Source organism: Liolophura sinensis, chromosome 1 (assembly GCF_032854445.1).
Source record: "Liolophura sinensis isolate JHLJ2023 chromosome 1, CUHK_Ljap_v2, whole genome shotgun sequence".
NCBI classification, from domain to species: domain Eukaryota; kingdom Metazoa; phylum Mollusca; class Polyplacophora; order Chitonida; family Chitonidae; genus Liolophura; species Liolophura sinensis.
Window position 1 is genome coordinate 61,662,138 of NC_088295.1, and position 27,337 is coordinate 61,689,474.

The 27,337-nt window shown below is 37.9% G+C and overlaps 1 long non-coding RNA gene across 1 annotated transcript; it reads right to left on the minus strand.

Annotated features, from left to right (window-relative positions):
- Window positions 1-19: 19 nt before the first annotated feature.
- LOC135461877 (uncharacterized) lies at window positions 20-26,279 on the minus strand. The gene is made up of 3 exons (XR_010443407.1): window positions 25,320-26,279; window positions 22,524-22,626; window positions 20-227 (listed from the first exon to the last, which is right to left on the minus strand). It is a non-coding gene; the product is annotated as an uncharacterized LOC135461877 (long non-coding RNA).
- Window positions 26,280-27,337: the final 1,058 nt, after the last annotated feature.

Below are 27,337 nucleotides of genomic sequence, written 5' to 3' on the forward strand. Positions count from 1 at the left end.
GAACGATATGTGCTCCCGGGCTGGCGATGAAAGGGTTGTAACCACTGAAGACGTTGCACGAGATAGTGATGTGTACCAGTAGCACATACGCGAAAGGTTTCCCAAAACTGAAGATGTTCTTGTCTGCATAAACGCACAGTCTTGCACTTTTTGCCATGAATAAATACATAGTTATAAAGTTCCTGTTGTGTTTCAATACTTCCTTCGGGCAGTGTCTCTGCTTTCACCTGAAATCACAAAACGATAAAAAGATAATTTTATATAAAAGCAATTTTAAATGAACCATATAAATTATTTATCAAGGCTGTAGATGTCTGTATACAAAACACATCCTCCTTATGAAATTTATTAATATTGGGGTTAAGCGAGGGTGGAGGAGGGAGAGGGGGTCACTTTATGACGAATGTGTAGAACATTTGAAAGTGTTTGTCAGCTAAAATGTGTGCTCTGTCATCTACATTCGGTTCTTTATGGGTTTAATACGTGTATCTGCTTAACTTCGACAACGAGTCTTTCATTTAGGATGATTAAAATCAAGGATTAGCAAGAGCGATATTTAGCAATGAGAAAACAAAAAAGAATTAAAAGTGATAGAAAAGTGTCTTGTTTTCAAACCAAAATATGCACATTTGAGAAATCTTCAGCAATATAAACTTTATTGAATGTACATTCTCTAACACTGTTCCGTATGTGTTTGTGACTGGAAAAACTTAAATACCTCTGATATATAGACTGTGTATAGTATATACTAGTTACAAAACCTGTGTGTTCCTACCAAATGACAAAATATAACTGTTCGTGATGAACTGTTCAATTGTTCAACTTAAATCTCAAGTTCAGAAACCTGTGTGTTCCTACCAAATGACAAAATATAACTGTTCGTGATGAACTGTTCAACTGTTCAACTTAAATCTCAAGTTCAGAAACCTGTGTGTTCCTATCAAATGACAAAATATAACTGTTCGTGATGAACTGTTCAACTGTTCAACTTAAATCTCAAGTTCAGAACATTAGCGTCAATATTTTGGCTTAACTCAATTTTTGCTATGCGCGTTTCTGTTTTAATAACGAGATGTCTTGTATAGGCCTATACCTCGATGTAACGGATTATTACATCAGAGAATGGGTTATTGCTCGTTGTAGAAAGATCACGATCTAAACAAACTCATTTATTAAATTTCTAATTATTCCTCAATTACAATAATGGCGCCTTCCGATCTGTTGAAATTCGAAGACAATGAAAGCAGCTACGTCTCAGTAACCAGCTGGAGGAAAATAAACGAGCGGTGTCAAAATACAGTTTGAAAGAATGGCGCGGACCGTAGAGACAACCAAGCTAATGAGGCGTTATGAATAGGCGAATGGAGGAGGTGTTGTATTCATATTCCATAACCATATACTGACTAATAATGATGCAGCTAATTATGTCACGTATACTGGCGAAGTCAGTAACCTTTGGACTCCATTAACTTCCACGCACTCAGCAATTCACGTTAAAATGCTTAATTCTGTAAGTCAATATACCCCTAACTTATTTAATCCAGCTGATCACTCTCTGATGTGCATAATTTCTAAAATAAAATTATCATAAAAGAATTCAAAATGGCGACGCCCAACGCCTGTTGTTTCAGTAGTATGCAAAGTAAGTGCGTTATCTTTACTTATGCAAAAGAATGGTTTGGTCGTCAGACTGCGTTTTTAAAATCAATGATTTGATTTGATCTGTATGTGGCAGTCGTCAAAACAGTTAACGTTGTCCTTTAAGTGAAAAATACAAAAGCAAATATTCATTCAAAATCATAACTAAACAGGCGAATGCCTTCCAGAATATTTGTGAAGTTATCTGTCAGACTCTATTATTGTATAAATACATATATAATATACCATGCATGATACCATCATAAAGCATACATGGTATTTTTTACCACAAATACCTCAGATATACTTAATTTGTTAACACACATGAAGAAACATTTGTTATGCACGGGTGGTTAATTGTGCTATATATACCAATATTAAATATATTATTTTCAACTCTTGGATTAAATTTTGTTTAGTTTGATTGTAACATTAAACAAAATAATGCGAATGGCATTATTTCAAATGAACCCATATATAAATATATTAAAGACGAGGTAAATGTGTATATATTCTAGGATTAAGATAGACTATCTTAATTACACACACACACACACACATACACACACACACACACACACACACACACACACACAGACAGACACACACACACACACACAAACACACACACACACACATTCCAGCCCAAAAGAGTGAGGAAACAAAGCCAGAGCATGAATGCTCATCTGCTACATCTGTTAGCTGGAGTTTTTCCTACACTGCATGTTCCCCCCTCAGCGACTCACTTTTAGTGCCTGTGGATAATTTTCGAATACAAATGAAATATATCTAGTCCTCTCAAAATGTCTAGCAATTAACCTAAGTGGACTAGGTGACCTTTCCGAGGGATACCAAACACACCTGGTGGGGTGACTCGGTGCATTTAAATTTGCCCGGAATGTACTTTTGTTTCTGGGCATCTGTTCTGTTTATACACAGTAAATCTACACCTAGAATTTTATCAGCTTTGGACAGCCCTGTGTCTGTAGTTAACATATAACAAATATTTTGATTGGCGTTTTATGCCACACTAAAGAATATTTCACTTATACGACTGCGGTACACCCCTTTCAGGCCACAAACATGGACTGCATATGTACTTATATAAGAGCCTACCAGTTTTATGAATATACATGCTTTTTCTCGACAACGGTGTAATGCAAGCAGGTATAGCATAAATGCTTGGATATTCTGTTGTTTGACATTTAGTTATTTGAATGGCCGTTGTGACACGTTTGCTTTACCACTATACATGTAAACCTTTGTTATATATTGGTGTTTGGAAAAATAAATTTACATAAATAGGCCCACATGTACCATGGTAACAATTTGACATCCCCTCAAGCAAGAATTTTTCGATACTGTCACTTTAAGTGTGGAATTTGCAAAACAATAATCAAAATCTTTTTAAGGTGGTAAAGACAAAAAACTGATGATCTGTATTACGACAAAGTATTAATAATGATAAAATTTAATGTGTAAAATAATTAACGATAGAGCTTACAATATCTGAAAATATCCATGCAAAATCTTGCCAGACTATAAAGAGGTGGAAGTTTTTTTTTCATGATGTGTCAAGTCTAAGTTTGCAATAAGAAGCATTGGTGTGAAATCGTACATGTGTATCACTTAATATAACTGTTACAGTATGTAAGATCACGAATCTATAACTCATAAAGAGTGGATGTGGAATGGTGAATTTTTTTTGACTATAGATATAAACATGATCTGCCCTGCTGGAACGATTAATCTTTTGTTTCATTATTGTGAGTTATCGTGTATATGGTATGACGTTGTTAGAATTGATTATCTGTCATGTTTCATAGAATATTTCAAAACCGAATGAATTAATTTTCTCCGCTTTTTGCATATATAATAACATAGGTGATACATCGCAGCCTTGTGCATGACTAATATAGATTCATCCTGCACTAAGTAAATTATTTTATTTACTACAAGTTTTGGTAATACAATCACTTGATTGCAAAGGTAAAGAACCAAGAAAGACTATACATTTATTACACCCAGCTCTCTATACAAAATCTGAGGCCATCGTCAAAAAATATGCTACCTGCACACACCATCGGCAGTGTTGTACGGAAAGTAGAAATGTCACATGAACATGAATCAGAATGAACTTTTCATAGGGATCCACTTGTATACTTAAGCCATGATTATATACATTCATGATAACATAGTATATTATACCCATATTTTCGCAGTAATATCATCTAGAAACTGAATAGTTTTCGTTGGTATTAGGTTAAAAACCATGAGCAAAGTTCCCAAAAATTGTCTTCGGGATGTCTATAAGTACACTGTACATGTATATATACGTATACAAGCATAATTAACAGAAGTTATTTTTACACCACAATTTTTAACTGCATCTGTAATAATTACTTACATGTATTTGAATTGTATCTTTTGTATATATCAAAAATGCATTTTAATGAATTTAGCATCTCTGAATGAAATTGGTTTAATGTACGCTTTGTAGTCCTTTTTAAATCTTCACACACACATACACACACACACACACACACACACACACACACACACACACAAAGTAAATCAATTCTGAACATAACGCCTTAATGACATATACAAATGTATATGACGAATATTTGGCAAAGGCAAAAGTAGCAAATAATTACACGTCCTTGGTATCAGTGTGTATTTAAAAAAGGTCGGCTGTTTTTTTTTAAAAGTCTGAATGGATCAGCCAATATAATAAAAAAAATCTCGAAATCTGTAATTTTATTACGGACAGCAGACAGATAATCTGTAATTTTATTATGGATAGCAGACAGATAAGATGCTCGGTCGGCTAAGTTAAAGCTATGATATTCCGACTGGCGCGTGAAAATAGTGACTAACTGTAAACTTATCTCCACCCCAGTGAGCACAGTTTTGTTTATAGCGGGAGGCATTAATCAGATTCGACGGCACACTAAATCCGGATTATGGTACAAATTTCATTTATACTGAGACTTTATTAAGAAATAATGGTTTAAATGTCTCTTGTTATATTCTTCTACCTAATTTGACGTTTTCTCAAGCGGTCATTTATAGGGGAAAATTGAGGAGCAAAGCGCGGTAACGCCCCACAGATTAGTACAGTAAAATATATGGGAGTATATAGAAGAGTGTGAAGTGCTGATGGAGTCAGGGTCGGCATTCCGACTGGCGCCTCTACACCATTGCGCTCTCACGTATATCCAACCGTGCAAATCGACAGACTATATCGTAGTCACGTATAACGGGTTAGGAATTTAACTTTAGATAATGAATTCCACTCCAGACGCCTTTATGGTCACACGAATAGTTAACTCAACTCATGCAAGTAAAAGGCGCGAAGTAGAAAATTTCATCTCGTTCATATCTTGAATAAGCCAAAGATATAGTGGTAACTCGAAGCTATTCTAATATTTCGGAAGGGAAAAGAAAATTGCTTTTTGTGGGTTCCTTGGTGTTGTTTTTTAAGCTAAATATAAATACAAAGCAATTTATCTCTCTAAAATTTCCTACTTCGCGCCTTTTACTTGCATGAGTTGATATATAAGTATGATTAGCAATTAATTGCAGAAACTGGAATATTTTTAAACTGACAATTTGAGTCTTGCGACACTCCTCGATAAAATAACCGTATTTTAGTATTATAAAACCTTTTTTTAAAACACATTGTTATTTACCGTGTAGCAAAATAAAATCTACGGTAAAGAATGGATTTGACTGCCAAAGATCTAGCAAAAGCAAACATAGAAAACGACCTCATCATAATAAACTAAAAAAAACTGTTTGCTGTGTCAATGCTCTATTAAAAATATTTGTTTTGGAAGTTACTGTGTGTAAATATACGAATCCGTTATAATCTCATATGTTTGTTTACACATTATAAATAAACCATCATATTCCATTTTAGCAGCTGGTCCAGCCTTAGCGGGACTATAATCATGTATAATTATTTCACACTTTATGTGAGCTTACGTGGCCCTAAATCCTCAGTCTAATTGGAGCCGTCAGGTTGATTAATAACGTGGCCGGGAAATGAGTCAGAGTCCCCAGACATTAGCATATTTACCTACTGTAATTTTTAAACGTACCAAAAATACGAAAATAGAAAGTGCTTGAGTCATGAAGCAGATTGGCATAGACCGCTCAGAGCTATATTGTTCTATTTCCAACGTTGTCTGGAAACAAATACATGCTGCGTTTTCCTCTTAACCGTACTTTTTGCACTTCTCTGCGCATACCGCGAAAACTAAAGGATATCCTCCAGTGAGTTCAAAATTGCATAAAATTGGAAATGCAAAAAGAGAAAACAAGAAAGAAAAAATTCTGGAGGGTTCAATGTTGTATCTGGTCTTGAGGATAAGGACAATTCAAATTTCTTTTCTATAGGTAATTCCAAATACATACAGACAGCGGTAAGTTCGCAAGGAAGCACTTGTATTTGGCAAGCAAATGTTGAATTTGTAGATGGCAAAGTTCCGTAATTCTGTAAGTACACACATGCGGAATCTTTCTGTGTCTGAGAGTCACAAAGACCACATGAATACAACTTCTGGAGTCGTAACATTAATGCATATAATGTTACAAGTTAAGTTTACTTTAGACTTAGGCTAAAGGACCGAATGCATAATTCATTTCAACGATACTGCGGGGGATCGAAGATTAAATAATGAGAGAAACTCCAAAGAAGCGATTATCATATGTCGGTTAGAAGTCGAACTGTTCGCATTCGCTACGGTTTTTTCTCACTGTTTTCTCAAGGTCTGTTTGTACGAGATCTGATGTGTATACAACTCTCGGCTTATGAATGCCAGATAAGGGTTGCGTTTATTCAGGGTTGGTTCGCCTTACACGCTCATACATACCTATTTGCCGATGATCATCGAAGCCGTTTTTGTAGCGGAGCGCCTTTGCAATGATCGCAGCTGTTAGAATCATCTTAAACTAGACAGAGAAATAAAAATATTAGTCGGTGCGCGGAGGGAAAGTGTACAAGCTGTTGGACCAGGTACACACAAGGGAGTGAAACAGATGTTGGGGAGCCTCGGTTATCCATTTACCTCACACACACCGATCCAACATTGAACCAATATTTTGTGTGGTCAAAGTGAGCGCTGCAGGTGTTCACGAACAATGGGCGCTTGACGAGGAAAGATTATTGCAAATACACAAGAGAAAAGTAGCCATTGAGACGAGCACTGGAGGCTTTTCGCAGAGTGCCCATCCACACGCTATACGTATACAGTGCGAGAAAAGAGAAATGTAGAAACGAGACATGCGGTTTTATTTGCTATGACGGTTTTTCGAGGACCTCCCTGGGTATAAAGTGCTAAGTCAACAAAGACTAACAAAACAATTCCCGAATTTCCTTACCAAATATTGTTTTTCTTTAACCAGAAAAGTTTTCAATTTTGACCTCAGTTTCTGAACCCTTTAAGCCCTTTCAAAACATTTCCATTGAGAAAACCGTGCAAATATTGTAACTGTTTCGTTTAGATCAATCACCCCAAACAGCATAACGTTTTGACTATCGAGAAGATTTTCAATTCAATTTTAACAAGGCGCTAATGGCTTTAGCTATGATTTTAAAAAATCGAATAACACAAGAGAAGTCGCCGTTATTTACACGCGATCGAGTGGTCTCCCTTTAACAAGGATATTATTTATAAGCATGTTCTCCTTGTTTTGATATGGCATTTTACTCGCCGTTGAATTGACCTCTGTATATAACTGTTCATGTTAACGCTGAGCATCCACCTGATAAGATTCAACAAGGTATAGGTATGTAAAAATAAATACATCGATTTTTGTTTGACTTTACCTCCCAAGTCTTAAAACAGCTGAAATGTTGTTGGGTACGATGTAAACACACCGCCAACGTGTATTAGCAACATTGTAACGGAAATCCTCTTGGATGGGAAACACTATTTTCTATTATGAAATTAGGAACGATGGAATATTTCATTTGTTCTGCCCACATACGGATTTGTTTATAAGCAAAGGGGAAAGTGTGGATGTTCTTAGAACTCAGCTGCTATGTAATAAGACTAAACACCTTGATAAAAGGAACACCACCAATCATTTATTTTTGTGACTTTTTGGTAAAACGTTAGTGACATGTTATTGAGTTCAGTTTTCGACAAGGTGTATATCAACTGTATCGCATGGCAACAGTGGTGTCGCAATTGCCTTTCGTGCGACTGCATGTGCAGCTTGAAAAGTTTAATATAGCATTAATCTATGAGAGAATCAAACTAATGGGGTGGCTGTTTACACTCGTACCTAGCAGGACAAAGCCTAACAGAGATTAATGCCATGGGAATTAATTACTTACACAGGCTGCCGATGTTTTCATCTACTAGTTCATTCACTGGAACAAACATGGTGCCGAAGTTTTATCTTTTTAATTGCTGTAATAAAACCGATTTAAAAATAGTGACACGATCTCAAATAGAGTATTTGGGGATAAATTGTAAGCTATTAATAATAATGGAATGAGTATGGGAACATGCATATTATGCAAAAAATTCTTTGTTATAAAAAAAATGCCATTGCATGGATTATTTAGTTATGCAAATGGCAATAATGATAATTTAACAATTCATTCAACTTGTCCTATAGTCATGACTTTGTCTTGTAACTTCAAACAAAATTGATGCCAGTGACATTTAATTGTTCTATTCTTGCACTGTTTATTCTACAGTATGCCTGACTTAACTGGTGTAAACAGCATCCGGTTTAAGTGAGTCAGCACAACGGAAATTATATTAATTACGATTAACTTAAATATTTATTTGATTGTTGTTTAACTCCATCTCAACAATTAGTTCAAACTAAGGGAAAATCTCAAATGTTCAAATCCCTCATCAGATCACAACTGTGCACCCAAACCCATCCAATTTGAAAAGAGACGGCCATTGTATAACTATACCGACATAGCACAAACAAAATGGAACACTAATTTAGACTTCAAATGATCGACTCATGGGTTCTTGGAAGTTTTGAGGTCTTCCCCGGATAACTTCGGCCATTTTGATTTATTGCCTTGAAACTAGAGCAGAAGAACCATACAGTGAATGCTGCACGATGGTTTGGGCGATTAAAGTGTGTACATAACAGAATATTTAAAAAAGAAATGAATATAAAGGACGTTATTTGATGAAGGCAAAGTACCGTGGTAGCCAGCAAGATATGTGTTATGCCATTACTGTGTTCGGTATTTCTATATAAACAAGGATTCTGCTGGTGGACGAAGCATTCCAGAGGCCTTATGACTTTGCATTGTTTTAATGTGAAAGTATATTAAATATGATGGCAACAAAGTACTTTTTGTTATTCTAGACCAGTGACGTATAATAAATCGCAGCTAACATCGCTGCACACAACGAACAGTTGGAATAAAACCCCATTAACTGAGGTAAACTGACAAGAGACTGCACAGCGTTAATATACAGCTACGTGTGAGTATACGCCAACCATTACACTGCCATCACTGCTCTGGATATACTCTCTGTACTGTAGTCTTTTATATTGAAGCTTACTGATTTGCAGAGCGTAACAGTTACTGCATGCTATCCATGTCACGCACCTGACGTTGCGGTTAAATACCGAATACAGGTCGGTCATTTCCTAGCATTAATGGCGATTATCCATTTACCCGAGGTTACCATTGAAAACCCACGGCATCAGAGACTGAGATTTTAACAAGGGTGAAGATTTTTTCACACGTTTCAATGGGCGTATAGTATTTGAAAGGGCGCAGCTGTGTGAGAGGGTCCTATTCATGGAGGGCCCCGGCTTGGTACACTGGTGTTTTATTTGATCGTATTTCCGCACACATTAATTTTGTGCCACCAGGTCGGATGAATGGAGATTAAACAGCCCAGTAAGGCCACACATCTACACCATGGTTAATATTAGCTTGGTTAATATCTACACACTCGCAGCCGTTTATCACCCACAGCACGTGACTGGGGGTGTGGGGAAATAAAGCCAGGTTCAAATCGGGGGTTGATACCACAACCGGAGGTTGTTTGGACATAAACCTATCTGGGTGTGCAACAAGGACCCTCACCTGTACCCTACCCACATTACTAACTGTCTTCCCTCTGTCATATCCTATATCTCGCTACAATGTCGCTGAAATATTGCTGACGTGGCGTTTAACCACAATCATGCATTATGATTCTTTCAACGTGCGTCTACAGACACAGCCAGGCCTACATACCTAAAAGCAGACGGAAACTTAAGTGAAGTTATTCTCAAGGTTGAAAAGCAATAAAACTTAATTACCCAAAGCACTTTATGATCAAAGGCATCGGAAAATCTCTTTACTTACTGAATGGATCGAGCCAATTCGCTTTGTAGATAGACATACATAGAGCTAGTCATCTTATATTTGAAGTCCAGCGGTTCTATTTCGATTCCGACAAAATTAGGTAAGTTATCGTAGCATATGTTTCGCGCAGTCAGCTGTAAATGGATTGACTGATTGATTAGTGTACAACACCATATTCGAGGACATTATGCTCATAGGACTATGGTTAGCTCGAAAGCAATGGTGTCTAAGTCAGTGCATTCGTCTACGATGTAACAGTAACTGTAATAGTAAAATGAAAGATGAAAAACAAATTCTTAAATCTGGGGTTGAATCATATTACTTCAGAAATTACATTTCTTGTTTTCGTTTTGAAAATATTTAGAATGCAACATGTTAAAATCATTTTAAATTAGCTTTAGCTTAGCATTTGTGAATTTTACTCCTGATGAATAATACCATGTATTATTACCATGAATAATACCAACAAACCCATCTTTTAATAAATCGATCAAAAATAATATATGGTAAATATACAGTATGTTTTCTCCACTCAGCACTCTCTTGTCTTACGGCTGAACAAGGTTGCCTGGCTCGCTGGCATAACATAGATGCGCCTCTTCCGTGGCGAATGTATGTGCCACATATATCGGTCATATTGAGGAATTAAAGTTCGAAAATGTCCTACTTTGAAAATGAAGTTCGAACATGTTAACTGAAAAAAAACATCGTATACACAGTTTGCCTACGCTTTGTGCATGCAGCAATTTCTTGCCTTGTTCCCAATCTAACAAGGTTATTTTGTTCGTTGACATAACATGTATTTGGCGGTATATATGGATGGAGTTCTTGCGGGATGAAGCCAGGTTTCGTGTTTCCAGCAATCAAGGTATTGCGCGGAGCATTGGTCATGTTGTGGGCAGAGCGCTTGAGCCCGAAATCCGGTGTGCCATAAACAAAGCTTGTTGGTCGTCCACTCTGCCAAGGTACATGACTAGAATACTTCGTAAACATCAACGCCATGGTATGTGTTGATACTGACCCACAACCAAAGAGGTACAATTGAAATCTTCCATGCGCAGGCAACCTAATCAAGGAGAATTCAAGACACACAAGGGAAGGCCTGATTGTCTTTCTCGCTTTCTTCAATCACCCTAGTCAGTTGTGAGCGGTTTCTGCAGATGAAATCAACTGACCACCAATAGGAAACGATAACTTTAGTGATAATTGATTTTGGCAAATTTGACCCTCTCCCTCCCCCCGCTAATAAGCAAGGGCCAGTCTTGGCGGCCTCAGGGAGAGGAAGGTGGGGGAGGGGGGAGGGTGAGCGAAAATAGAACAATGCCTGTTATACAACAGGTCATTTCACAAGATTTGATGTAACGCCCTTTGGAAACTGTGCGACGCTTGGGTTTAACTCTTGCCGTATGTCAACCAAATGACAAACCAGTTACTTGAAGCAACCCTCCGCGCGTGAGTTACCATACACTGGCATGAGCAGCCATGTCGATTTAGTTTTGCTACAAAATTTGTTTTGTATAAAACAGCAAAGGGGAGTCATTTTTTCTCTTTTCAAAATTTCTTGTACAGTCTTGCATATTTGTCACATGGTTGAAATCTTATATTTTATTGTGATAGGTGTGCGTTGCATGGCCAGCAGCTGCACCTTAATGGTTTTGGCAGAGATGATTTCCATCTCTAGGGAAGACAAAATCGTTATATTTTGCAAAGAGGTGTTTTACCATATACTACTTATAAGGTCAATTATTATCATATTATTTATGTACCAGTGGGTACCCGAGAGTTCTTAAACACATGTACAAATGTAATATTAATGTTTCGAACGGTACTGAAAGAAGACTATTCAGTATTTTGCGTTTTGCACTGATACGTACTTAACCTTTATATATGTCAGGCTGAATGTCAGGACACGTTCTATGTGACAACTTAATTTGAATTATACAGGTGTGGGCAGCCTATACCGCCACTGGACAAATCCCATACCATGTATTCAGATGGTTGTTTCCTTCAGCGCTAAGGCAGATATATATCTACAAGTACAATTCACCGTATTCGCAAATGTCTGTATGTAACAACTAATATCCACATTCCCAACATAGAAAACACAACGTAAAACAGAACACAAATCTACGAACGAATTACAATAGACAAGAATAAGTTTCTTAATATTCAAGTCTGAGGTCATTTTGAACTGACTGCTACAGTTGCTTTATAAATATCATCAGACTGAGTCTAGCTTCACACGATATGACGAATCAAATATTTTGAAGGGAATACACAACGGCTTTGCGAATTAGTTCATATTGAGAAGGGATTGTCTAGATTCGTTCACAGGTGCCAGTCCCTCACATAGACTGTATCAATGAATAGGGCTGGTGCGGCAGGGGAACAAGTACAGTAGCATTTCCACATGTTACGGTCTGAATTCACATCTAGATAGCCTGACAAAAAGATTAGTGGGTTAAGGAATTCAACCCGGCAGAAAAAGTCTGATGTCTGGTTACGGAAACAGAAGAAATACTTCGTAGATATGCCATTAAATTGAATATAAACAGCTCAGAGAGACACTCAACCATAATCAATCATAAACAAAGGACGAGATCATAACTTATCAAAACTGGGCTAACGTCTCAAGGTAAAGAGCAACCAACTATATGTTAGGCCAGCTTTGCGTCGTAAAGTCAGTCAAAATGGTAAGAGCAGCTGGTAGAACATTACCACTTTAAATGCAACACCTGTTGCCTTATATGTCTATGGCCAATATACATTAAACTTCTGCTCTTAGCTTGAAATATGAACTAGAAATAAAACATGAACGTCTAGTTGTATATTATATGGGGAGGCTTTTGATGTATTTTTGGGCGAGATGTCAGTGGATAGATGATATCCCATTTATATCCCATCGCCAGGAAGGTCAAGTGGTTTTCACGCGGCGTAAGTATCCCTATCCTGAGCCAAGTAGCAATCACCGAAGGTAAAGCTATTTTATAGGTTGGGGCTCAGTTCGGTTTTTTGGATTCATAAGATATGTGCGTGCTTACATTCGCTAACAGTCACCAGAACCAGCCTACAGCTTGTACATAAACAGGCTTAAACAGGCAGAAGGCAAAGTATAAACTATAAACCTGGTAGTAATGATGATATTGGCTTATCCATCATAGCGAATAGTCAGTCATGAAGTTTTTTCTATCAGATGAAAAATGTCACATAAATCTATCACATAAATTTTACATAAATCTATTTATTTACTTGTTCAACGTCTTTCTCAAGAATTTTCCACAATTCGGTCAGTAATCAAGTGTTTGTTTGGAGGAAACCACAGCGTTTCGGGTATACCAATTATTCACTTCACCAGCTACATACCTTCTGACGCAAATTCGAAGCCGAGCGTCAACTAGAGGTGGATTCGAGCCCCTGACTTTATTGGCCCGAGGCCGACTTTTCACTGCGAGAACAAACGACTTAGCTTATTGGGCTAACACGGTATATATCTATCCATTTCTCGACGCAAGAAGACCAATCACCAAAAATTGCCATGTTCTCTTCACCTATAAACAATAGTTCTATTGCATCTAGTTCATGTAGATTACAATAATTGCTGTAGTGTTTCGAGTTTTGTTAATATACATGTACCTTTGTTCAGAAAACGCATTATTTGTAACTGCTGTGGGCACCAGTCTTGCCCCATTGATGGTCGTAACGTTTGAGGGCGGTTTCGCTCCAGAGACCATTTCTGGCCATGGTTCCATAAATTGTGATTGATTTTGCCTTCCGTTTAGCGATAGTAATCGACGAGTTGTCTGAGAGAATATGAGTGACAGTCAGGAAGTCTTGGGAGAGAATTTGGTGGCCGATCAATCGTGCATGCCCTAAGAGAATTGGGCATAATTACGCTTGATGTGAGCAGTTCGTGCCAAACGATGAATGGTCAACAAGATTAGAAACATTCTGCCGCAAAGGTAGAAAACCGATCTCTTGCAGAAACGCCGAGGGGAAACACAAAAGAAACTTCAGAAGCCAAGATAATAGTGGCACCTCCACTGTCATGTACGACATGTTTAGCTGTAGCATCGTCAATTATTATGCTGTCAAAACGTCACGGTGACGCTCCGGGTGAATTAACGGGAATGCATCGTCAGACACGAGTTATACCATATGACGCTGCACATGAGGCCTGATTGGTAATACACACCATTTTGTCCGCAAGCAATCTTACTGGGTTATGGCTTATACGCGTGTACTAAGCACTTGGTTTTATTATAAGTACTAAACTTCAGTTAAAAATAGTCTCTTAGTCAGAAATTGAGCGCATAAAGATCGGTTTAGAGTATAATTCTATACTCTGTATATAATTTACTATATACTATATACTCTGTATAATTTAATTATTATAATATAATAATATAATTAGAGTATGCTAATATAATAAATAGAGTTTAAAATTCATTTAAAATGGGTGCGACTTGCATACAGCTTAACGCGATCAGCTGTTACATTTGTTGGGTTTTTTGCTTTCGGATTTTATTCCTCGTCGTTCACAAATCACCCCCGTGCTTCTCGGCTTACTCTCCCGACTAGTCGGCTTCGGTATACCTAACCTACTCCATCGATCTAGTGCCAGGACATAATCCACTGAGTGGTGCTCCCATATCAAGGTGTTGCTTTGGATCCCTTCGCTGTTGGCTGCGGTTGATGTACTAAACATGTCAAGCTCATCGTAACATATCCATAAACCTAGTAAAGCCGACGCTTCCCTGCAGCATGAAGACCAATTCGTGTAACTCTCCCCTTGGAGGCTTTGTGGAGGCGAAATTGTATTCAACGCACGCGCTCGGCTAACGATCCAATCCTGGCTGAGGATTCATCGACGGACACGGGGCAAACACACTGGGCTATTACTTGCTGTAGTCCACGAACATGAGTGAGGCTTAACGTTTGCTTGACAGGACAACCACCATACAGTCATGCCATACAAATCCTTTCATAAAAGTGGTCCATAAAAGTTAAAGAAAAGCTCACCATCACCGTCTCCAAAGTTAAATAATAATAATAATAAATGAAAAACCGAATGAAACACAGGAATGTTCCATATAATGTTAGCAATTTGCCCCCGTTATACAATTGAAATCAAACATTGTAATATGTAATGAATTTGCAATCAATAAATAAAATCCTTGTGCAGTAAAAGTGATCAGTGTGTGTAAAATTTGTTATCCCTTTGATACTGAAGCGCGTAATATACTGGCCAAGTAAACCTTGTTCTATACGATCGAAAACTACGATATGTATGTCGCCAGTCTTAGATCTCGGTATCATTTGAAGCTAGAACTGATGAAATGCTTTTCAGATAACACTGATCAGCATCGATAATAGATTGTTGACCTCAAACAGCTGTTTACGTCTCCTGATACATTGGGCGAGTATTAGTTTAACACATAATGTGACATTTGAAGCTGTATACTGACGTAAGGTAATGAGTAAGTCTTCTATAACAAAATCCACAAAAGCAGTTTATTAGTAAATTCTGTTCATTTTTAAAGTTATAATGTCAACAGAAAGGTTTCCGACAAAATCGTTTCTTACTTTGGATAATCAAGTCATGTATAACGTACAGCATTAACGATTAGCGATTATATGATTTAAAAGCCATTGCTCACTGTCTGTCTTAATCAAAGGAACAGCCCCCATCTTTGTAATTTGTGACATGTTTGCGATGTAGCAAGATTTTATTCAGGCTTGACAAGCTTTTCTCACTTTACAATGTAATTGTGTCGACAGTCCGCTTACATTGAGACAATCCCATTTTTTTGCGATAAAATTATGCATTCTAATAGACGGACTGATTGATTGATTGATTAAATGTTGTTGCTGTTTAACGCGTTGCTTTTTATGGGTGGAGAAAATTGGAGTGGCCGGCGTTAACCAAAGACCGTAGATAAATTACTGACAAACTAAACGGATGTATGATATCTATGTCTCAGCGAACTGAAAGCCAATTCTCACGTGGTAAAACGTCTAGAGACCCAGTCATGAAGCATCGAGCATCACAACATTGCTGGAGAAACTTTAGTGCTCATTACGACAATTTTGGCTCCAAGCAGCATCACATCTGTGTGACTTCAACCAATATGTTACTATGACAAAGGTCTCACTCTGCAGCTGAAAAGGAAGCCTTCTGTCTCATTATCTATAATTTCGCGCATTTTTCAAGATGTTGTCGCGATAATAAAGCCAGCCGGCTATTTCATGTGGTTTGACGACTTAAACCACTCGACGGCAAGCCTAGAGAGACCTGACCAAGTTTGGCATTGCTCTGCGATGATTGACGGCTTGACTCTGGGTTCAAATTGTACGACAAAAGCGAAACTTGTTTCACTTTGTGAGGATTGCTCATGTTATACGAGAGCAGGTCGCAATGATGGGGCCGGAGGGCAAGCGAACCGGGATGGCAACAGATAGAGACTCAAGTGGAATGCACAGGACCTTCATAACTCGGCAAAACTATTTATATTGAGGGTAAACGAGACAGACTGTATTATCTCCATGTCCTCTTACTAGGTCCTTACTCTGCCACTTGACCCGACTACAGCTTCCAGCAACTCTCCAATTGCTCATTGTCCAAGACTGGCAATCGTAGAAAATAAAATTGCCCAGCTAAAACGGCTAGAGTCTAGGGGCCAAGCTGCCAATTTTCTCCTAATACTGGTTAACACAATTTGGACCCAGTCGAGAGCGCGGTAATGAGGTTGAACAACGAGGCCCTGTGCCGTATGCCCACCAGAGCCTAGAAGAGAGGAATTGCGTCCAATAGAAGCGATTAGTACAATTCATGTCACGGCGTCCACGGGCTAGGGATATGTCGACTGTTACCGCACGAGGGCTGTCATGGAGGACGATACCCCAAACCTGGGACAAACCGTGCACAAAAGATACAATCTTATCTTCACGCCGGCACACAAATAAGCTCGTGGTCTACCAGATATTTTCGTGGATAAAGGTTGCTGCCTTCAAATTTGGATCGCAACAATTCATCTGAGAAATACCGATTGTTGCGAACAACGTGCTCTGAATATCCTCGTACAGAGAAACGGGCATAGAATCTATAGCTTGATAGATCCGGAGCCAATAAATTTTCATGTCACCACAGTCCGAACATGAAACGTATCTGGCAATTATTAGAAACGTGATGACTATCTCTTTTCTTCGAAATCTCAATGACGCAAGCCACTCGCCGCTTGTCCGAGAAAGCTTTGCGAGGAAATTACCCAGTTTAGACGGAAAGGCGTGTGTGATCTGATCCATCAAGGTCTCAGTGCTGTAATTAATGTACCTGGCCTCAGCCTGTTATTTATGTGGGTGTGGTCCAGCACAGGCTGGGTGTGCAGAAGGCTGTTATAACATAACAAGACTGTGGATTATTGGCCAGTGTTATTAATAGGCAAGCGCGGTTCATGACGCTTATTTTCTTGCGTGGTTTTTGGTAGACGTATGAAAACAAAAATGAGCCAAGATGTCCATAGCAATAAAATCGCTTCGTGGAATGGAGCCTTGATGGGACAAAAGACCAATATGACCAGAAGATCTATACATCGTGTGTAGCATAATAAATATTCATTTGATTTTGTGCTTTAGGCCGTACTCAAGAATATTTCACTTAAACAACATTATGACGGAAGGAAACCGGGCAGAGCGGGAGAGAAACCCATGACCATCCGTAGGTTTGGCTTATATGCATATATAATAAATAAGTGATTAGTGAAATTACCTGCACACATATGTAGAAAGAGATAAGTGTGTGATGTACAATATTATCTATATGTCATTTACAATAATGTGTGTGTTGTTTTACATATACGGCAAATATGTTTCTCTTATAGGGTTTTCTATAGCTACATCATTGGGAAGATGGTGTGATCTATGATATTAAAATGTTGATTTGCTTTTAATTCGAGTCATGGAATTAAAATATCGTCTTATGTTCTGTTGGAATAAACCTGAAGTCGGTGTTCACAACGAAAGCCACTAATTCTTAACTTGTATAAGTACAGAAAAAAATATTCCAATATACTCGTCCAGCTCACCATGGATGTTTGTGGCGTAAATGTGGTATCATTTCTCGCGCAATGTCGACCCTTCCTTTGCTAAACAATTATCAGCTTGCCAACAACAAAACTAGAAAAAGTCAAAATTATCAACATATTACATAATTTTGAACATAATTATTTCAGGTGGGAAGGGTTAATTCTCAATTAGAAATATGTCTAAAAGTTCTTTTTTAGGAAATGTTCAGTCTTAATATATACTCGCACAACGTATTATTGAACTATTGAAACATCTGTCTGTTCTTCTGATCTAACATTCCACATAAACCCAACGTGATGATATAGATGTATGTTAGCATGTATGAACTTCGGCGAAAATGCGATCACTTTATACAAGGTCACGTTACGAAACTAGTGGGATCTAAGAGTGGTTGTCTAACCAATGTCCAACCATTACAGCACTGTCCGTTGACAGTTGTCGTCTATTATAAAATCAATTTTAGATCTTGTCTACAGGGCTATCCTGAATATGATGGCAAACACATGAATATTAATATCCATGATTTGTCGATGAACACCCTCTTGAACATAAATGTTTTACATCACATGAAATTGTGGGACGAAATAGTCCATCTTGAGCTCTCTGCAAATCCGTTATATTTTAGCAGTAATCTTCTTAATAATACTATTGTACATGTGTCCTTATATTATTCTACCGAATATATAACGTTTGAAAGCCAAAAATCCCCAGAAAAGAGCTCGTTAAAAGCTATATTTCTGTAAAAGTAAGGTTATAAATTTACGCCAGATAATTACCTTTTCCAACGCTTTTATTGGAGATATTCGTATATGATTTGTTGAATTATATGCTTATCAGCGATACCATTTTATTTTGATTGAACCGTCTCATGACCTGTTCGATTATAATTTTACGATTCAGTACAACAGGGTTGTCAATTTTGTTGCTGTTGAAATCCAAAACGAAGACATTGTGCTTTTCTAAAAATAAAATAATGAAAAAATACAACAACACATGGTCAGCTGTGCCAAAAAGTGTGGCCATGATAAATTAAGTAAAAATGTACAAAATGATGGAGCCCTATACATATGCTAAGTCTGATGTGTCTCCTATGTCTACTCGTCGAGATAGTCATAATATTTAAATTGTATGGTTTGTAAAATATCTCCTTGTATTAACTCTGACCAGATGGTCCTCTCTGATCAGAGACACAAATATAGCTTCATTGTCCATTTTACAGTGCTAGATCATGCGTCCATGTGACTAAACTACCATTGTTATCTTTGGCATAATCCCGTCCTGATTCCATTGCATCGACCCCGGGGCCCAGGTGAGTCCACATACTTCGCCCGTGGACGACGCCTTGGTGGCAAAAAATAAAACACCGGGCAAATATAGCCGGTTTATGGTTGACAAGATCGGCGTGATTTATTACCGGGAAGAGAAGGCGAGATGGGCGTAAAATGGTGGCAGCGTTAGAAATTCCCACACGATGGCTACGCTGCTGTTGTGCAGTCGCAGTCAGGCCTTTGTGAAGTGCCAAGACGACACAAACAAACTCGATGACAGCCGTAAAGACACCCTTGACCCAAAAGGGAAAGTCATCCCGCACAAGGCAAGAAAGCTAAAGGTATTTGGCTTCCTTTCAGTTGCCATTGTGGGTGGGCCCCAGGACCCCTGGGTGACAATGGCTATAGTGGTCTTCAATACTTTACGATCTATTTACCCTCAATGATGGACTGTCATTAGGCGGCTGATCTTGCCGAAACTTCGGCACAAAACGTGCCCTCGCGCGCTGTTGACGGCATTTGTATGGCGCTTTGTGTTCGTCATTACACGGCTTTATTCAGCCATTCGGAAGAGGTTGAATGGACAGATGAATTACGTACGGATCGCAGTGATATATGATCAGTCTCCGGGTAGGGCCTAAACTCTTATGCCTGACACCCTCAGCTCTTCACGACTTCAGCCAACTGTGACTGGCCAGTGTAAACACACATGTGTAATATACACAAGACTTTAACCGACGATTCGACCTATTTACCTCATACTAAATCTATATACAGTAATCAGTATATCACAGATGTGATCCTACCAGAAATTACAAGATTTCCTGACCTTCACTCCAAGGATTTCAAGCCTGCGAAAATTCAAGAGTTATCACCGTATTTAGCCATGTACACGACGTATTCAGTTCTGACACACATCATGCCTTTCCCACTTCAAAGTACTAGGAGTCATTTTGATGAAGTGTTTTCTAGAAGGAAGCGCTGCAAGACTGTTCAAATGTAAACATATTGCCACATATAAAGAAAATTTAAAAAAAAAAATGAAAAAAAATTCTAAAATAATTATATACCGTCATAACGTTGAGTTAAGTTTAATCATAATTCAGCCTTTATGAAATAATGTCTGCTTTTTATCCCCTAATAATGATTTATTTTATACAGATTTTAGAGAAACCCATGGGAAAATATAATCAAATAACAGTTTTTGCTGGTGCTCTGATATCTTTAATTTTATATAATAATGCTATATGAAGGCTGTATAAGTATCAACACGCATACATTTTGCTTTTTTGTGCGTATGATTTATTGGACAAAATTTTCCCCAGATTTTGAATATATATATTATTTAAATGCACACTATTTAGAACTCATTTAGAAGTCATTTCTAAAACAAAAACGATCAATTCATATAATTGTGGAATAATTTTGGTTTGGTTTACGTTTTGGTGACAGTGTCATCCAGTACCATCTTATTTGAAGCAAATTTTATTTTAACTTTATAGCTACAGCATTTGTAGTTCTGAATATATAAAAACGAATACTGTACACGTGCCTCACCATGAGACTATGTCACATGTATGTGTATCGTAAGGCAAAACCGACAATTAATCAAAGTGATTAAACCTTAATTTTAATATTCTTATATTTATTGAAGATTATGGCTTAACGCCACATCGGCAATTTTCCAGCCATATTGTGGCGATATTAAAATGACGTTCGACGCCTTGAATGAGTGACAGATGATATGTAATGTTATCAACATGCCTTGTTTAACTCAGCATATTAGTCAGGTTAATCTTTGCTCAGCTTACACCTTAGATATCCTTACGTTGCCACTGAATATCAATAAGTAGTTTCTGTATTTTAATGAATATTTTTTACTTATATTTTTATCAGGCCAGAACATTATGCTTTTTGGCATTTATCCGAATAAACCAATCTTTCTTTGTACATGCGCTTGCGATATTAAAAATAAAATGTTTTCATATTATAACAAAAAACATTTCACTTTGTGTAAGGCAAATCCGGTGTGTTTTAAAACATGGTTATCCCGAACTAGCGTTATGCGTGGGTCAACACAGAGCATAGCAATCACCTGTGGTTTTTGTATATTGCGCGTAAAATGCTAATGTACTGGAGTGGTTCGCATTTCAGACCTTCAGCGTTATGTCTTTCGAACTATGCACTGGTGGTAAATGGCTTAAGATGTGTTGACAATTCGCTCGAGATACAAACGCCGGATAACATCTGTTCCTCAAACCACTCGCAATCGTCATCCGCATTTCAAAGCCGAGAGATATAAAGTTTTACCGTCGAATTCATTATCAAGAAAATTTACGGTCAGTGTCTAGAGATTTACACATCATGATAATCCGTCCAAGCATAAGATATAGCCCATTTCTGCAGATTACCCTGTGCGCTTTAACGGAGCGATTTTCTGCTCTACAAGCCAGACGCCATTCTATCGGGTACCATTCGGCACAAATGGAGAAATGAACACTTTCTGAGAGTATGGCGAAATCGGGAAAATCTTAGTTCGCACAAAGAGACCAATGATTTCAAAGCGTATCAATGTTCAACATGGACACAGTATGTATATGTTGTCGGTTTTTCTTTCACAAACCCGACTGGTCGTAAAAAAGCTCTTTTAGTTTATTTATACGACACACGCCAAAAATCTCTTTCAAAGCATATAGTTTTAATAACGCTTTTCATGTCATGACGTCCACATGTGAATAATGCTTGATTTGTTTACTATACTTAGTTTATTTTATATAGTCCTCACCATAGGGTGTTTTCGTGTTTTCACTCGCATTTAAGTTTACGGCTAATAGTGCACTTTAAATTAGGTCTCATAAAGGAACCAGGAAAATAAATTTGTACGTCAAAAAAAAAAACAGAAAAATAAAGAGGACTGCGCACAACAATCGTCAGGAAAACATTAAAAAGACAAGACAATACATACCGAAAATGTGGTTTCACAAATATGTAGATATATTTATATATGTATACAATGTATTTACAATATAATACAATATATTTTATATATGTTACCTGCCGCTGTTATGTATTACATGTATTACGTGTTTGTTCCCAACTCTCGCGAACTTCTCGCGTGACTCATTACTAAGACTATAATCGAAGCGAGTAAACTATGAATGTAAATAAACATAATTATATACCTGTAATATATCTCCTGTATCGATGCCAGTATTTCCAATCCTTCCAAAAACTAATAAACGCCACGCTTAGCTGCCGTCCGACTCCGTTTTGCTTCTGATACATCTGAAAGTAAATTGTAGCGGTGCACAGTTTATATGGACTTGGACAATGAACTAAGGATTAACCATCATATCCGGGAGATAAGGCTGTTGTATAAATACATACTAAAATTTCCTTTTAACCTTTATGAATTCAGATTTTGGTATTTATGTATTCACATCTCGCTATTTGATGCTGAAATAATTATTTACACTGTGTTGTGCTGGCGCGAAGATTATATTTACACTTAAGCATACATTTTCTGCCACCCACAATGCCATTTGTCGACCTACCGCCCTGCGTTAAATTTCCAGTTCAAGTTTTACAGAAAGAAAATCCCAAGCCTTAAGTGAATCGTGTCTTATGTCTCCACCTATTAACAAGGCCTTGCGTAAAGGCATCATCACGATGCGGTTGTTTGCTCACTGTGTATAATCTGCGACCGCCATTCATGGATTTCGTGCAAAATAAACAAGTTTTATTTGAACAGTGTAGAGAATTCCTTATGTATATAGACATATTAAGGTCATTTTTTAAAATTATATACACGGGAGTCAAGATTGCTGTTTGAAGTGTGTATAACTCGTCTTTGGTGTGTCATCTGACGAACAAGGAAGTCATTAGGCCTACGCCTACGTAATATATACCATGTTGCAAGTGTTTAAAGTCTCTTTCCATTGTCTGAAGACTTTTTCCTTACTATGATAAATACTTCACTTTTTCTTTAGCAATAAACATTATTCTATTCATAGTAGATATAAAAATCGGTGGTGTAAACAAAAATTGCTTCATTATGTATCTTTATACAACGCAGTGTGTCCATGTATTTACTTATTTTTGTCATTATTCTAAGTTCAGACATGTATATGTAATAAAATTAATTTTCACTGCGAGAAAAAATACAGAAGTCCTTAAATTAATAAAACGATATGAACTGGAACAAAATTTTTAAAAAAGGTGTAATATATGCAACGTATGATTTAATGCAGGTAACACATGACAGTTTTGCCACCTTGTCTGAATATTTCACGCCAAATTCTCCCTCAGCAAAACATTAACAAATGTTGTTACATAAGACAATGACTGAAGATTTTCTGTAGATCACGTACGTAATAAATTAACAACATATTCCGTAATGTCAACAACACATATACTTCAATTGAAACAGGTCAATTAATAACATTTATTTGATCCTGCAGATTCAGCGAAAACATCAAACTCTTGTTTCGGCCCATGTACCGTTAATTATAAACTCGTTATGGGCTCACTACAGGCAAAGTTGTTTTATATATTACCCCTTTGAGTGTGTGACATGAATTTTAATTTCAAACTTCAAAAGTTATTCATTGTCCAAGTGACTACTAAAGTAAGTAAAGCGGATTGCTGTGTAATTCGCTATACACAGAATAATAAAATCTGAGTGCTCGATCCTTTGTTTCTGCTGTTTCAATGGCAGCAAGCTTGAAGTAACTATATGTGAATAATGTCCACTTTTAGTTGTAATACAATTAGGCGGCGCATATATCTGGATGTTTTTTTTAATAAATCGCTTTTGAAGCATATCTACAAGCAGACTATAATTTTTGTCACATCGAAATGTGAGTGATTTTAACAAACTCATTCCTTTCTCCGCTCACAAAATGGCGACCGTTCTTGTAGAAGACGACAAACACAAAAAAATAAAACCCTGTCTGCTTGTGAGCAAATTTTTATCTTCGTTTGATTTTATTTATGTGACTTCTGTTACAAAATCGACGCTTTTCATAAAAAGTAAAATCCAATTTTTCCATAAAGTACTGTTCGACACATATGTTACGTGTTGTTATAAAGACGGAACGGTTAAGCAAGGACCCTTGACTTACGCAAGTGTGTTTGAGATATAGAACCCGGGGATATCCACGCGTGGAAAATCACGCAAAGTAAAGTTGTGAGTTGTGTCCTGAACCATTGACGTGCGTTGTACGAGTGGTGTCTCTGTGTACTGTATGTGGTTAGGACGGCCACCTATATCTTTTTACGGCCCCGTGAACATCGCACAAATATTTGCTTTTAGCTTTATGTTTGAAGTCTGAAGTACCTAAAGTAACACATGCAGTTAACTCTTCATTGTCAGATTCATGCGTGGCTATTGATTTGGCTATCTAAATCCTTCGTTTACTTATTTTTCGTGGTGACAGTTGCGGCTTGTGTCATTTTTATCCACATTTTCCTACAGGGGAATAAAGAAAAAAAATATTACAGGAAAATTGGAACAGAACAAAAATTTTCCTTTGTTTCTTAATGATAAAGGGCAAATTTGGTTGCGCGCATGCGCGGTGGATGCAAAAAGACGACATGTTGTAGGCGGGACTGGCTTAGACTGAGGATCTATGGAGAATTTGGACTGAGATAGAGAGGACAGAGTTATTGTCATCGTATGTCAAAAAATCACCTTGGTGTCATGTTAGTCACACCAGCGAGTGGGTACCACACACTAACGATTATATATGCACTATGAACTAGTCTTACCATAAATGGAATGTGTCATTTTGTGTCAAACAGAGCTTCCGCCGTCATGCCTGCATGCGACGTAATTCAGAGAAATGACGTGTTGGCAAAATGTTGGCCTTCTCGGCAAGGGGATTAGCAGACCAGGAGGCCTGAGTGAGGTGCACAAATCAGGGGGAGGCACGTGGGACCCCCTCCCTGATGGTATACAAACCCCACATATATCTCACCTGAAAAGTCTTGTCTGGTCGTCCTCCGGGGTCTCCAGGACCACCAAGTTATCCTGTTCAGATGGTCGCACACACACTGACCATGCGCGAAGTCCGTGTCTCCGAAGAATTCCAATGTGGTCTCCTCGGCTTTTACATACACTATTCCTTACCGCAAAACTTGAGTAAAGTTTTCCCAAATGGGGGCTCTCGTCCCGCTTACGAGGGCCCAGACGATGCGTTACTTCACAGTACACAGAGCACTGATTTAGCAGTTCACAATAGCCGTAAAATCCAGCAAGCACTTATTGCCCCTACCAGCTGTGAAACCCGGCGTTCAATATCTTTAAGTGAATATAATTCCGATTTTGTTAGCGTGGTTTCATTTGAAACTCCGACACTTTCAAGTCCACTGGTCTGCTTCCCCGACCCACCGGAATTCGCCCCCTGTATTCGTCCGCCTCTGACAGGAAGCAGGTCCGGCTGGCTTGAACCGTTCTCCGACGTTCCGGATTTAACAGTGTTATCCATTTTCTTACAGCTTTCTTTATCCCCACAGAAGAAATCTGAGATAAAGCCTGTTAACTTGGCTTATAATGTGACGGCGAGAAGGTGAGAGTTGTGTTGCCGACCGCTACCAAACAGGCGATGTGCATTACTGCCACAACACGGGGGTATTTGGAGCTAGTGTTCACGTTCTCGACATTAGCAATTGTAATGAAGAACTGTCGCCATTATCCATGTTCCTCTGTTGTACTTCATGCATTCAGTATTGAGGAGACTGGAATCAATAAGAACTTCATTGGAATTCAACTTCTCTATAGTTTCGGCGGGAAAAAAGACATTAGGATCTTAAGAAGGTTGAAATACAGCACAAAAGCCAGCTCTTATGATGCCCAAATCCTGGGCTAATTCTTCGAGACTGGCGCACACATTGAAATGGCTCAAGCAGTCATTGTGTGCGGTAAACAAGCAATAAGAATGGGCTGTTTAGAAAATGACCAAGGTTTCGGCTGCTCCCATATTCATTTTATTCTAATCACATCTCCCTCCATGGTTCGTATTTATTTGACAGTCCCGCTCGCTTTACCTTATTCATTAAATGGAGACTGCAATCGATCGGCCGTGGTGGACGGGCGTGGATACGGAGACTTTATTAACACCTTCAGTCAGAAACTACAGCCATAAATATTCACAAATTCTCCGCATATTTCTACGCAATGAATACAAACACGCCATTCCCAATCCTCAAAGCCAAAAACTGGCGGTAAACTATAAAGTAAATGTATTCCAAAACAGGTGTAAAAATATTACGGATTTCGAAAATGTGGTTTTGAAATGCTGAAACAATCTTTAGGTATCAAAAAAACTTTAACGTAAATAAATTTGTCCAATATTGCATATCCACGATATATATGGCTGAAATATTGCCCATGTAGCGTTAATCATTCATTCATACCTTCTACGTGTGATCCCGATGACGTTTGCAGGATTCTTTTTAAGCTTAATATTATAAAGTGCTGTATTTATCTATATATGAGAAAAATGATGAACGTGTAGATAACATCCTGAAATTTGTCACATATCCTTTGCAGGAAGGAAAAAATATTAAAATTTTGTCACATTGTTGTCTGAAATCTTCAGCTGGTCCAAAAAGCAAATAAAAACGTTTCTGTTATTTTTTAATTTTTTTATTGATGTTTTATATCATACAGATATTTCAATAACATGATGGTGTTCCGGTTTTGGGGTAAAGGAAAGCTGCTAGAGCTCACAGGAAAGCAGCGCAACATATACATCAGCTAAACCTCCATCATTCAATGGATTAAACCTCGTGACATCACTGAGTTGTGGAAACCAATTAAACCACCGAGCCAGCGCTGACCTTGTAAGGGCTGCACACTTAAGGCTAAACATTGTAATCTTGTACACATGCTGTTCTCCACAGCAGCCAGGTTTTGAACGGTTGTCGAAGCCTTCATTTGCTTGAACCTATTAATATATGCACAGCATAGATTTTGGCAAGCTTTGCTTGAAAA